The sequence below is a fragment of the Piliocolobus tephrosceles genome, chromosome 12 (assembly GCF_002776525.5).
Source record: "Piliocolobus tephrosceles isolate RC106 chromosome 12, ASM277652v3, whole genome shotgun sequence".
In the NCBI taxonomy this organism is placed as follows: Eukaryota; Metazoa; Chordata; class Mammalia; order Primates; family Cercopithecidae; genus Piliocolobus; species Piliocolobus tephrosceles.
Window position 1 is genome coordinate 28,597,563 of NC_045445.1, and position 15,824 is coordinate 28,613,386.

Genomic DNA, 15,824 nt, shown 5'->3' on the forward strand with positions numbered 1-15,824 from the left:
AGAAAGTAAAATATCATCTGTAAATACACAGAGCATTTTAACAATAACATTAACCTAATTTACCTTACTGACATATACATAAAACTTTAACTTACACCTGAAAAACAGACACTCTAAGTACACATGAAACATTTGCTAAGCTAGGCCATATGCTAGATCATAAAAAAATGTAAATAAGTTGTAAAGTATTGAGAATATAAATATTATTTCTATCTATACAGAAAGATTAAGTTGGAATCCAACAATAATATTTAAAAATTGAGGAAATTGTTTATAAAACTTCATTAGAAAATAAGAGAAATTAAAAGATATTTAAATTGCTTTGAAATCTAACATGTCAAACTTTGTGAGATGTTGCTAGAGGAGTGAACAGAAAATGGTTTTATTTAAATGCTTACCATATAAAAGAAAAACATGCTGGAAAGCAATGATATAATTATCTCTTTTAAAACAAACAAAATTAGACTAAAAAATTTGAAAGGAAGGGGATGATAAAAATGATAGTAGATATCGATGAAATAGAAAACAAACAATATTAACAAAGCCAAAATAGGATCACATGTAAGGATTAATAAAATTGATAGAAACCAAACACAGTTGATGTAAAGACAGAGAAAGATAGAGAGAGAAAGAAAGAAAAATTATCAATCACAGAAATGAAGAAAAATATTTTATTGCAAGTGCTACAGAAAATGAACAAAGTGAGATTACTGACTCTACCTTACATCAAGAGTTACTCTAAAGCTTCAGTAGTCTATATAAATTTTAGAATTGTTTCTGTCCATATCCATGGAAAGCAACATGGGAATTTTTACAGGGATTGCATTGAACATGTAGATTGCTTTGGGTAGTATGGATATTTTAACAATATTAACTCTTCCAACCAATGAACACAATTTCCAATTGTTTGTGTCCTTTTACATTTCCTTTATTTTCTTATAGTTTCTAGTGTACATAACTTTCAGCTTCTTTGGTAAGTTTATTCCTAAGTATTTTATTTTTTATGCTATTTTAAATGTAACCAATTTCTTAATTTTTATCAGTTTGCTATTAGTGTATTAAAATGCACTATGTTAGTTGATATTTTATCTTGCAAATTTACTGAATTTGTTTGTTCATTTTAACAGTGGTTTGATGGAGTCTTTAGGTTTTCTTCTACATAAGATAATGTCATCTGCAAACAGACAATTTCACAGAAATATTAAAAAAAAACTAAAATTAATATGGAACCACAAAATCATTGAATAGCCAAACCAATTTTGTGAAGAAAGAATAAAATTAAAAGCCTCACAATACCTGATTTCAAGCTATATTACAAAGCCACAGTAATCAAAACAATATGGTACTTATATAAGGAGAGATGCATAGACAAACGAAATGGAAGAGAGAGCCCATAAATAAACACATGCATAAATAGTCAGCTGATCTTTGAAAACAGTGCCAAATATATACAGTAGAGAAAGGACAGTATCTTCAATAAATGATGCTGGGAAAACTGGATATTCACATTTAAATAATAAAATTGGATGATTGTTTTATACCATATACAAAAATTAACTAGAAATGCACTAAAGATATTAATATAAGGTCAGAAGCTATAAAACTCCTAGAAGAAAATACAAGAAAAAAAAGCTCTTTGGCATTGTTATTGGTGATAGTCTTTGGGATGTAACACCAAAAGCACAGGCAACAAAAGCACAGGCAACAAAAGCAAAAATAGATGGCAGGATTATATCAAATTAGAAAGCTTCTGCACAGCAAAGGAAACAATTAACAAAGTGAAAAGCAATCTAAAATAGAAAAAAAAATTTGCAGACCATATATCTTATAAGGTGTTAATATCCAAATTAAGTAAAAAGTTACACGATGCAATAGCAAAAAAAGCACCTAATAATCCAATTAAAATCAACAAGGAACCTGATTAGACATTTCTTAAAAGAAGACATACAAGCCAGGCCTGGTGGTTCATGCCTGTAATCCCAGCACTTTGGGAGGCCGAGGCGGGCGGATCACGAGGTCAGGAGATCGAGACCATCCTGGCTAACACGGTGAAACTCCATCTCTACTAAAAATACAAAAAATTAGCTGGGCATGGTTGTGGGCACCTGTAGTCCCAGCTACTCGGGAGGCTGAGGCACAAGAATGGCATGAACCTGGGAGGCAGAGCTTGCAGCGAGCCGAGATGGCCCCACTGCACTCCAGCCTTGGCAACAGAGCGAGACTCCATCTCAAAAAAAAAAAAAAAAAGAAATACATACAAATGACCAACGAATATATTAAAAAGTTCTCAATATCACTGATCTTCAGAGAAGTGAAAATGAAAACCACAATGAGATATCAATTTACACCTGTTAGATTGGTTATTATCAAAAAAACAGGAGATAACAAATGTTGGCAAAGATGTGGAGAAAAGCGAACCCTTTTACACTGTTGCTGGGATGTAACTTGGTATAGTCACTATGAAAACAGTATGACATTGCCTTAAAATATTAAAAATAGAACTACCATATGATCCAGGAAATCCCGCTTTGTGGTATATATCGAAAGAAAATAGAACCAGTATTTCTAAGAGATATCAGCATTCATTTGTTCATTGCAGCATTATACACAATAGCCAAGTCATGGGAATTGCCTTAGTATTCATCAGTTGATGAATGGATAAAGAAATTGTGGCACATATATATAATGGAATATTATTCCACCACAAAAGGAAGGAAATTCTGCCATTTGTGACAACATAAATGAACCTAGAAGACATTAGGCTAAGTAAAATAAGAAATACACAGAAATAAAACTACCACATGATCCAACTTATATGTGGGTGTTAAAAAGTTGAACACAAATCTGTACATCAGATTTAACAGTAATTAGCTCTTCCAATTTTAAAACTCAGGAATGTCTTTATTTCTTCCTTATTTTCTAAAGACAGTTTTGCTGGTTACAGAGTTCTTGGTTGAAAGTTTTTTGTTCTTTCAGCATTTCAAGTATATCATCCTATAGCCTTATGTCCTCCAAGGGTTTTGCTGAAAAGTCTGTTGACAATCTTATTGAGGATCCCTTGTACATGAGGTATTGCTGTTTTTGTGCTGCTTTTGAGGATCTATCTTTGTCTTTGTCTTTTAATTATTTTTCTAGCAGATTGATTATCATATGTGTATGTGTGAATCTCATTGAATTTTTTCCACTTCAATGTAATACAGCTTTTTCAATATGAAGGTTAATGGTTTTACACAAATGTGGGAAATTTTCTACAATTATTTCTTTAAATATTTATTCTGCCACTTTTATTCTCCTCTCTGTGACCCTCATTATAAATATATTTGCCTCCTTGATACAAATGTTTGAATATCTGTTCATTTTCTTCCACTCTGTTTCTTTTATTTTTCTCAGATTAAGTAATATTAATTGTCTTATCTTTAAGTTCACTGATTCCATCTTTCACCTTCTCAAGTCTCCTGCTGTACCCCTCTAATAAACTTTTCATTTCAGTTATTTTTCTTTATAACTTTGAAATTTAAAAAATTCTACTCCTTTATTAATATTCTCTATTTGGTGAGTCTTTGTTCTCATACTTTTCTTAACTTATTTATGCATGAATGTATGTAGTTTTGACAAATTTAAAATAGCTGTCTTAAACTGTTTATTAAGTCCAATATATGGTCTTTTTCAGGAAAACTTGCCACTAATTGTTTGTTGTTTCTTCTTAGGTATTGGCCATATTTTCTTGTTTCTTTTTATGTCTCATACATTTTTGGGTAAAAAGCAAAATCATGTAATTTGAAAATCTGAAAATCAGGTTTTCCTCCCTTCTAGACTTTGCTGTTTTGACTTTTTATTATTGTTTGTTTAGTTACTTTTCTAAATAATTTTTCTAGGCCTGTTGCATTGAATAAGTAAGTCACCCAGTCTTTGTCAAGGAGATTTCTGTGTGTGTTGGATCATGCCTTTGACACTTATCCAGGCACTGACAACTCTTAGCATTCTCTTTTGCCTCATACAGAGCCTGAAGTTAAACCAAACATAAGAAATGAGGGCCTTCAAAAGTTTTTCCTGAAATTGAGTACAGCCCTGATATTTCTCACAGCCCTACACTTTTACATTACCTGATAGACTCCTGGGAATATGTTGGAGCTTTTTAAAACTCCTTAAAATACTTTACTTTCTAGTTTCTCCTTAAAACTATTTGGTTACCCTATTGATTTTTCCCAACTGTTATCCACTGCCTCAGGCTACTGTGAATTCAAACAATTGCCTCTAAATTTTACACAAATGCCCCCAAATATAAGGCTTTCCCTACAGGGTGATCTCAAAGTAAAGTAGAATAAAGATAGCTTTGCTAGTGGGTCCTCCAGGGACCTCCACCTGCCAGACAAGTCAATAATGCCAATTCTTCTGGGATGGTGATATGAAAGAGATCCATATGCCTTCTGCCTACTCTGGTGACTGCCACTCTGCTGGTTCTGCCTACTGTGGTGGCTGCCAGTCTGCTGGGTTTCAGTATAATATCAAGCTGTTGGTTTTCAAGGCTACCACTGAGCTGGATGCAGGAGTATGTGAATAGAGTAACTTAAAATACCACAAAACTTACTGTTTCTACTAAGATTCTACTGTGTTTTGTTTTCTTTGTTTGTTTTTATAAATGCTTCCTAGATTGCTGTAAGCCTTTGGTCGAAATACAGAGTTCTGAAGTGTGCATTCCGACAATTTATGCCAATTTTATTTCATTGTTTTTATGGAGGAATTTTTGGAGATCCATACTCTGTCATTTTATTTACATTATCAGATCTTTGTTAATATGCCTACGGAGCAGAACAAGAGCCTAGAAAATGCTGAAACTTAATCAAAAAAATTGAAATCCACATTTTTCTATGTAGAAAAAAAATTGTATTGCAAGATGGCCCTGTCCCACTAAATAATATAATATTTCCTTAATAATGTAATATTTTTTCTTTTCTCTTTGAGATGTATCTTGACTGCTCATATTTAAAAACTGTCTTTACTATTTAATAACTATGTCACTTTGGGCAAGTTAATTAACCTCATTGTGTCTCTGTTAATATATGTGGAAAACAGTAATAATAATAGTACCTACTCTGTAGAATTGTCGTAAGAAATGTATAGTTAATTTACATAATTTGCATTAAATCAGTTTGTAGTACATACTAAGTGCCATACAAGTGATGTTGTTGTTAAATCCTGAATGCTATATGGAGGATAATTCTCATTCATTTTGATATCACAAGCAATAGCTAGAACCTGGAAGAAACTCAACTATTTGTTTAGTTGAGATTCACTTTTCAGGAAACATGTATGCTTTTTATTTCTATTTACTGTCATGATAATTGAAGAACTAAGATTCTATATTTTTAAATCAACTACAGAGATTAAAATGCTGATAGCTATCTATCCTGAAAGAGCCAAGCAGCCCAATACTCTCATTATTTTTACTTTTTCAGGTTAAAGGGAATATTTCACATAGAAAGGTTTTATTGTCACAAATGAGGAGGTACAAGGATATAATTAAAAGCTGCAAAACTGCCATTTATTATAGCTGCCAATTATATCCATTTCTACATTGCTTGTCCAGACTTATGGAAGATCTAAAACACACACACAAACACCTTTATGCCTGCTGTGGAAGCTACTGTAATTCCATTCTGGAAGCTGATCTGCCATGTTGGTTTCTGATTGACCCCAGTTCTAGGAAGGCCTCTAAAATTTCCAGTTTATTTATTGTACCCTGCATAACAGCAGATATTTACCATAAATCCTGCACTTAGGTCAAACAACTTTAATGTTATAATAATTCAATTATCCTACACATCCCTTCTGAACCACCCTCCCAAATGCTATATAAGCTCTGGATCTGAGGGCTAATTGTGTGGGAACCTACCATCTTGTCTTGCTGTTGCCCAAGACATAGACATGGCTTCTGTTCATAAGTCCCTATTACATGTTTCTTTCTATGAAACTGTGTTTGTCAGACTCTTTCTTCAGTCTCTCGACTTCCTCAGTCTTTCAGGTAGGTTTGCATAGGCCTGTCCACAGTGAAACACCTGAGCATGCACACACACACACACACATACACACACACACATGCACGCACACCAGTTTTTTTAGTTGGCCTGTTGAGAAGTGAAATATATTTGGAATTAGAGGGAGATGAGAAAGCAAAGGAGGGAAACACTATGACTTCTCAGGGAAATTGTTCATCAATTTGATATTACTAATGTCTTAAACAACATGAGAATAGTATTACTGTACAACTCAATTAGTCAAATTGATTCATGGATTAAGCAATGTTGCCAAGGCACATACTTTTCTGTGCAATCCTTACTAGATAGTTCAAAAGTAACTCTACTTGTGAAGCAGAAGCCACACTTTGCTGTGTTTCTGAATAGATAAAATTACTGATGTCAGTGGTTGAATTGGTATGTTTGAATAATGATTGTACCAAGAGGCTTGAGGTGGATCAGTCGACTATGGCAGTACCATCTTATGACAGTACCATCTTCATGTCCATGCTATGAAAATAAACTCTGCATGTGGTGATTTAAATCAACTGATAATATAGTTTCATGTATCCAAAAGCCATGGATGGAGAGAACACAGCATAGTCACCAAATCTGATAGCATGCAAGTCAGCCCACTTGTACTTCCCCAAACCCTTGATGCTTGAAGAATTTAATTTAATTTCCAATAAAATAAAATTTCGCCGGGCGCGGTGGCTCAAGCCTGTAATCCCAGCACTTTGGGAGGCCGAGACGGGCGGATCACGAGGTCAGGAGATCGAGACCCTCCTGGCTAACACGGTGAAACCCCGTCTCTACTAAAAATACAAAAAATTAGCCGGGCGAGGTGGTGGGCGCCTGTGGTCCCAGCCACTCGGGAGGCTGAGGCAGGAGAATGGCGTGAACCCAGGAGGCAGAGGTTGCGGTGAGCTGAGATCCGGCCACTGCACTCTAGCCTGGGCGACAGAGCAAGACTCCGTCTCAAAAAAAAATAAAAATAAAAAAAAAAATAAAAAAAAAAAAAAAATAAAATTTCACCCTACCCAATTGGCAGTAAATATAAAAATTGTTACACAGTTAAGCAGTGAAGGATAGAAGATTAAATAGATTTTTAATAGGTTGATGCCACCCTAATATTATATTCATAATTTAAATTTGTGTTTATGCCTTAATAGCCCAAGAATAATGTGTTTGTTATCAACAGCAAATATTTTAGTTGGGATATATGAATAAATTCATTACACAGTTTTGTCAATAGATGTTCATTGATAGTTTGTTCATTGATAGTTCATTGATAGCTAACATTATTGAGCACCTTCTAAATGCCAGGCATTCTACAGATATTTACGAATATTTAAAATGCCTATTATGTACTAGCCACTAATCAGACAACGAGGGACAGAGTAATGAAAGAAGCAGATGAAATGTCCTGTTCTTCCAGAGCTTTAATCTACATTATTTTATTAAATTATCTCAACAAACATATGTATGAGAAAACTGAGGCTTAGTTAGCTTAAGTAACAGGCATAACTTTTCCCTCCAGCTAGTAGAAAAGCCAAGTTTCAAACCATGTTCCAAAAAAAAGACGATCTGACAATCTGACCCGAGTCTATGCTCTTGATTCTCTGGTCTTGAGAGTTGTTTTAAAAGTTACCTTTCATTTACTTTAGCCATATATTGTGTATTAATGCCAGTAATATTATAGGTAATTCTTATGAAAAGCATCCTCATAGTAGAAATTTAAGAGCTCTTCCTTCAGATTAATACATTAAAAATAAATATATAGCTTCTAGTTTTGGACTAGATAGAATAAACCCACTACAGTCTTTCTTTCTCACTGATTACAAGTAAAAACTCTGCGGAAATAAAAACATGCAGAAAGAAACTACTCAAGCCCTGTGAAGAGTAAAAGCAAAACAAAAGAAAACAAAAAAGCAAGGAGATTAGAGAGCAATGTCCAAAGAAGTATTTGAACTTTCAGCCTCTGTGTGTTTTCTAAGTTTCTTCTCCTTATTTATCTTCCAGCTGTGGAATGAGGGTAGGCCTTCTTGGGAAGTGTGCAGCAGTCATGGATAGTAAAAACTAGGAGAGAAAATTTATCCTTCTTAAGAGGACTAGGGAAAGGGCTCCCTGTAATCTAGAGAGTACGTGAGTATTTCTCATGTTATTTTATTTCTCCTATCCTTTGCCTTGAGACAGCTGCACTGGTGGCACATGACACCTCAGACTGAGAGAAAACCCATTTCTTTAGATACGGAAACTTAGAAAGGGGCCCCTGTTTGGTGAATGTTAAGGAAAACTATAATTTAGTAGCTTTGTTTTTCTCACTGCTTCACTCCCAAAACAGGCTTAGTCTTTCAGAAATGCATGGCAAGACAGGGGACTAAACTTCTGGAAAAAGTCCCAGATTTCTAACCAGAGACTGAAGAAAAGGATTCCCTGGAGACCAGAGAATATAAGGAAAATTCTTGGAAGGAGACAGATGGATAAATGTTTCCCTAATTTTATATACAAGTCGACACATGTCCCAGGCTGATTCACAAGCTGTGCATGTGTGAAAGGAGCCCAAAGAAATAAAGAATGTCTTTGATGATTAAAATACAATACACATTACCACTTAAATCTCAGATGAACCTCTGAGTAACTCTTGCTAAAGACTGACCCAAAGAGTATGGAAAAGCTTGTACATTAAAATGATCATAAAGCTACTACCCACTGAGGTCAAGACAGGTAAAATTTTGATTTCAAATTAAATGGATTGGCTCTCTGCTGAAACAAAACGTCAACATTGTCCAAAGGATTTTAACATAGCAGTGTCTCACAACATGATTTTCAAAAATGTTCAAGATACAATCCAAAATTACTCAAGATACAAGGAATCAAGAAAATGTAACCAATTCTCATGGAAAAAGACAATACCAACCTCTCATCAAGATGACTATGATATTGGAATTATCAAAGACATTAAAACAACTATTATAGATAGCTTTCATGAGATAAATATAGCACTCTTGAAATAATTGGAAAGCGGCATTTCCATCAGAGATATAGAAATTATTTTAAAGAGAGAACTAAATATAATTTGTATTTTGTTTCTTATTTTATTATTAATTGACAAATAATAATTATATATATTATATATTTACAGGGTTCAATGTGATGTTTTGATTTATGATGACATTGTAGAATGATTAAATCAAGCTAATTAACAAATCCGTCATCTCACATACTTATCATTTAATCTTTCAATAATTTTGAAATATGCAATGTATTATTATTTATCATAGCATCTGTGCTCATGATCAAAAAAGCTTATTCATCACATTAAACTGAAATTCTGTACCCTTTGATCAGCACCTCTGCTCTCACCATTCAACCCCATCCTCCAGCCTTTTGTAACCACTCTTCTACTCTCCACTTCTATGATTTCAACTTTTTACATTCCACATATAAGTGAGTGCAATATTTGTCTTTCTGTGCCTGGCTTATTTCAATTAGTATAATGTCCTACGGGGTCATCAATGTTTTTTCGAATGACAAGATTTATCTCTTTCTAAGGCTGAAGGTATTCTATTGTCTACATATGTCGCCATTCATTCAATGATGGACAGTTAGCTTACTTCCATATCTTTGCTATTGTTAATAATGCTGAAATAAACATGGTAGTTTAAATATCTTTTTCATTTCCTTTGGATATATACCCAGAAGTAGGATTGCTGGATTATATGGGAAATGTATTTTTAGTTTTGTGAGGAACCACAATACTGTTTGTCATAATGGCTGTATTAATTTACATCCCCACCAACAATGCACAAGAGTTCCCTTTTCTCTACACGCTTGCCGAACACATATTTTAGAACTACAAAATATAATATTTTTAATAAATATGTCACTGAATAGGCTTAACGGCAAGATGGAGATAAAAGAAAACAGCCAATAAATTTGGAAATAGACCACCAGAAATCTGGAAAAACAAGGAGAAAAAGGATTTAAAAAGTAAACAGAAACTTAGGGACCTGTGGCATAATAACAAAATGCCTAACATTTGTGTCTTTGAAGTTTCTGAAGGAAGCTGGAAAGAAGTTAATGCACAGAAAATATTTTGAGGAAATAATGGTTGACGTTTCCCAAATCTGGGAGTTTCCTGTTGTCTACATTCTTCTTCCCTTCAGGTTTATATACACTGATTTTATACTTTTAATAAAACAAGTTCTCATGAGATATGGAATGAGCTATGGAGAGTCAGGTAATAGAACTGGGTTTTAGAAGACAAAGCTAGATTGTTTTTAAGGTTTAAGTTTTGTACTAAGATTTTTATCTTAGATTTGTATATCTTTATGCTGCAAGCTATATAAATTAATGAAAATAATTCAATTCCCAGCTCTCAATTTGCCCAGAGCAGTGAATATCAACCATAAATTAGTTGGCTGTATTTGGAAACAATGATTGATCATCAAAGTCAGATAAGGTAACTAACATAAATAAGACAAGATGGTCATGTAAGTGAACAACAGAATGTGTATAGTGAGGGTCAAGACAGTAACTCTCAATTAGGGAGTTTTATCTTTCAAGTGAGACAATAACATGCAAATAGTTAACAAACCTGTGTAGCTCATAAGTCATAGGCTGGGTTGATTATGGGTAAAAATCTTCCCCAAAGGTGAGCAAAAGCTTTTTAGAGCTGTGAAGATCTCTGTCTCTAATGTTTTGTGTTGCCCCTGGACTGATCATGGAAGACTACAAGTAGAGAGGAAACGGTTTGAGTTATCAGAGCATTCAGTATAAAAATCTTTTATTGAGTGCCTAATTACATTTTAGGCAGCTTATATGTTATCTCAGTGACTCCAGGGAAGTAGAATTGATTAATTCTTATTTGGAAAATCTGGAAGAGCTTTATAAAGAAGGCGATTTTTGTGCTGGCCTGGAAATATAGGTAGAGAATTTAGGGAGTGGTTTCCCGGGTAAACAGCGTATCTTTAGGAGAAACATGGAGTCAAGAAAAAATAAGACATTTAGGAGAGAGTTGTGAACATGACTGTATTTTCAGGAGTTCTCTCTGAAAGAAATATGAAGAATGAAGAAAGAAATTAAAGATATTAAAGTTCATTTTTAGTTTTAAAATATTTAAAACACTTTATGACATTTTTCTTGGGCTTTTAATATACCTACAGATAATAAATTTGTATTATGTCAATAAGGGAGGATTCTTGCATTCCTGTAATCTTGAGATTGATCTATTGATGGTCATATAGAATTAGCATAATCATTTTCTGAAAAATTTTCCCTGGTGTCATGTCACAGGTATGACACAAAACTAAATGAATTGTAACTCACCTTTTATTTTTATTTAATTTATCAAATACTTACCTAAGGTCTATTATGTTTTAGGAGAGTTAAATAAATAAAGTCAATTTTCCACATTTTCAGGGTTTAGAATAAAGTTGAAATGCTGGCATATTGGCAGGTGACTACAAAAGTAGTGTTTAAATGCTGTGACAGAACAGATTGTTATAGAAGCACGTTAGAAGAATTGGCTGATGCTGCCTTTGGAGAACAAGAAACTTTCACAAATAAGCATTTTGCTTAGATCAGGGAGCTTTTGGTTCATTTTTTTCATTTTTTTTTTCTTTCACAGCAAAGATAAAACATGTGCTGGTTTACAGACTACAGTAAGAAACTAAAGATGAATGAAAGGTAGTTTGTCATGCAGAGTGACAAACAAGACTTTGAAAGAGAGAGTGCACCACACACCCAGTCAAAGAGTTGTGACGGACCAAGAATACCAGAAAAATAGTGAGATATTTAGTGTATCTTGCCTGTTGCATGCACAGAAAACACGTGGACCCAGATGAATTGTACAAGGTGAACTGGGGTCAAATAATGACAGTCTTTGAATGTCCAGGAGATTGACTTCATCTTGCAGGTATATGGAACCAAGCAGGTGTTTTTCAGAAAAGAAAATGATATGATTAGTGTATTAGTCTGCTTTGTATTGCTATAAAGGAATACCTGAGGCTGGGCAATTTATAAAGAAAAGAGATTTATTTGGCTCATGGTTCTGTAGGCTATATAAGACACATAGTGCTGGAATCTGCTTCTGGTGAAGGCATCAGGAAACTTCCACTTATGGAAGAAGGCGAAGAGGGAGCACACATATATGGCAAGGGAGGGAGCAAGAGAGAGAAGAACAGGTCCAAGATTTTTTTAAACAACCAGCTCTTGTATTAACTTACCTCTGGGAGAGCACAAAATATACATGGTAAATCTGCCCCTATGACCCAAACACCTTGCACCAAGTCCCACCTCCAGCAATGGGGATTACATTTCAACATAAGATCTGGAGACGACAAACATCCAAACTATATCAATTACTCTTACAATCCCTAATAAAAATTAAATTAATAAAATGAATGCATTCATGCTATTGGAACAATGAATTGAATAATAATGGTGTCAAGTTTGTCCCTAACTGGATTGTTAGTTTATAGCTGTAGTTTCCCAACTATCCACAGATATGCTATGTTTGTCAGTTATTGGAAAGATGTGCCTCAAGCTTTTGAACCAGCACCTTCAACCGTTCCTTTATCAATACCTGCTGTAGATTGCATTAAGTGCCAGAATTCATGTAAATCAGAAACCTACAAATGTAGCAAATGCAATTGAGTCAACTAGTAAATTTGCTAGGTTTACGTCTATCTAATATTTGTGAAGCCAAAAGCAAAGGTAAGAATAAAAACCCATATAATATATGTATAAATATTTAAAATGCATAACAATACCAAAATATTAATTATTAAATACAATGTGTTCTATCCTTCTATGTTGACATATATACCTGCATAAATACTCAGAAAACCAGGTTCAAATTGATGATTTTTTGACCTCTCAGAGTTTTATATACTAATGTGGCAGTGGCAGTGAGCAAATTTTAAGCGCATATTCCCATCACCAGCTACATCCAGCACTTGAGGGGACAGGTATATGAGAAACTGAATATACAGATAATCAATGGTCAGACCATATATGACAATAGAACACTAATCCGCAACTTTTGCAGCAACCAGCCTGGAAAACCAAACCACAACCTCTGCAACAATCATCCCAGAATGTTGAATACTTGATTAGTGACTGCCAGTTTTCCTAAATTTTGCCCCCACTTCCTATTCAGGACCACCAGAAAAAGATAAATTTGTTCCCCAAACAAAACACATAGGAATGTCTGCTTCTAGTTAACACATCTAACAGCTTCCCCATATCACCAACCTCCTGTCTGAGCACATCTCAAATCTACGCTTACTTTTTTTTTTTTTTTTTTTTTTTTTTTTTTTTGCTATAATGCTTTCCCACATTTCTGCCTGCCTTTTAGCCTCTGTTAAACCTAAGGGATGGTGGCTGACTCCCTTGCTGTAGCAAGTACTAAATGAGTAGCCTCTATTTGTTCTTATTTGGATTATATTCATTTGTGTGTGTTTAAGTGTGTATAAAAGTGTGGACACTCTAGCCTGGGAAACAATGCTATATCCATACTTTCCACAAACAATGAATGACCCAGTGACCATCTTTTGGGCCTTAGGAAGACACAATACAGGTGGCCTGATTAGATTGTGGAAGCAGGTTGAGTGTCATTTGACCAAGTCATTCCAGGGTCCTGAGTAATTGGAACATCATCTACAAGGAGAGGGCATATATTCCAGGTAGGAACGAAACCGCTGGTCTTGCAGACCACTCACCCCGTGGGGAGAGATATAGCTAAAGTAGGGCCAGGGAAGGGCCCTGACACCTGGGTAAGAGGCTCTTTTTGCCCATTCTCAGCAAAGGCTTCAACTTGAAATCTACAGAAATTTTAAAAACATTACCTCATCCAAATATGGGTTAGAAAATCTCAGTGCCTTCTCAGTTTCCTGTGACACCCCCTTAACTCCATAAGCATTGACATCTTCTTGTAATTTCTGTTTGCTTGCCTTATATTCTTTTAAGGCAGACAATTTATTGTGTCTTGAGGGCTAATATAGAGTCAGACTTCAATACATTTTTATTTGTTCATGAAAAGATATCAACTGTAGTTTAGAAAACTTGTAATTCAAAGAATGAAGAAACTAAATATCAACTTGGCTTTACCTACTAATTTCAAAGTTCTTACTGCCTATGTAGGAGCGAAACTGGCAATTTTAAATCTCTTTACTGCCATCAATTCCAATATTTAAGGCTTTCTGGAAAATATGTCTGTGTTTTCAGGAGGAAAATATTCTCCATTGTTTTCATACAGCTGGAAATTAGGAGAAAGTCTGAGAATTCTGAAAGAAGTAGTATAATCATAGTTCCGAAGACTTTTTACTTCGGTTATTGATTTTAAATTGTGTTTTCCTGTGTAAGGCCCCTAGGGTGGCATTAGCCTTATAGGTGTAATATAAATGAGAAATATTTTAAAACATAGTTCTGAAGGCTGATAATAGTATTTCTACTGTTTTGCTTTTGTTGGTGGTGATGTTTGTACTTGTTGTTGTTTGTATTTATTGTTGTTAGTAGGGATTATCTTCAGGACAATTTAAATCACTTTTTTTTTTTTTTTTTTTAAAGCAGGGCACTAAGTACACCAAAATCTCTTCTGCAGACACATTGATTAAAAATTAATTTTACGGTCTCCCGAAGTGTTGGGATTACAGACGTGAGCCACTGGGCCTGGCCGGCCCTCTTATCCAGCTACGACTCCAAACACTGTCTATGCTAATCCCATACTAGCCTTCTTTTATTCATTTTCTCTTAGAAAGAGAATCTTCTTGAAGCCAGTTCAGGAGAAAGGGGGCGGGGTGCTCTGACGAGGGCGTTCGCCTTGACCCCCACGCTACAGCGCGCGCCCGGCAGCTAGGCGCTGTGGTTTCTGGGTCTCCCGGGGAACCCCTACACTATCCCGCAAAAAGGGCTTGTGCCCACCTCAAGCTGATGTTCGGTGGGTGGCGAATGCGTGCCCGTGATCTGCGGGGTCTGTAGAGGAGCGCAGGCCTGGTGCAAAGAGACTCAAGAGGCTCAGAGAACCAGCTTGGGCATTTTAATATAAATTTTGGAGCGACACAGAAGACCGGCGATTTCTGCATTTTCAACTGAGGTACTGGGGTCATCTCACTCGGGAGTGCCGGACAATCGGTGCTGGTCAGCTGCTGCAGCCCCACGAGCAAGAGCTGAAGCAGGGCGAGGCATCGCCTCACCTGGGAAGCGCGAGGGGGAAGGGAGTCCCTTTTCCTAGCCAGGGGAACTGAGACACACAACACCTGGAAAATCGGGTAACTCCCACCCCAATACTGCGCTGTAACACCGGCACACCGGAGATTATATCCCACACCTGGCCGGGAGGGTCCCACGCCCACGGAGCCTCCCTCCTTGCTAACACAGCAGTCTGCGGCAATCTAACCGCAAGGCAGCAGCGAGGCTGGGGGAGGGGCGCCCGCCATCGCTGAGGCTTAAGTAGGTAACTAAAGCCGCTGGGAAGCTGGAACTGGGTGGAGCTCACAGCAGCTCAAGGAAACCTGCCTGTCTCTGTAGACTGCGCCTCTGGGGACAGGGCTCAGCTAAAGGAGTAGAAGCCTGTGAAACGCGAACGACTCTGTCTGACAGCTTTGAAGAGAGCAGTGGATCTCCCAACACGGAGGTTGAGATCTGAGAAGGGGCAGTCTGCCTGCTCAAGTGGGTCACTGACCCCTGAGTAGCCTAACTGGGAGACATCCCCCACTAGGGGCAGTCTGACACCCCACACCTCACAGGGTGGAGTACACCCCTGAGAGGAAGCTTCCAAAGCAAGAATCAGACAGGTGCACTCGC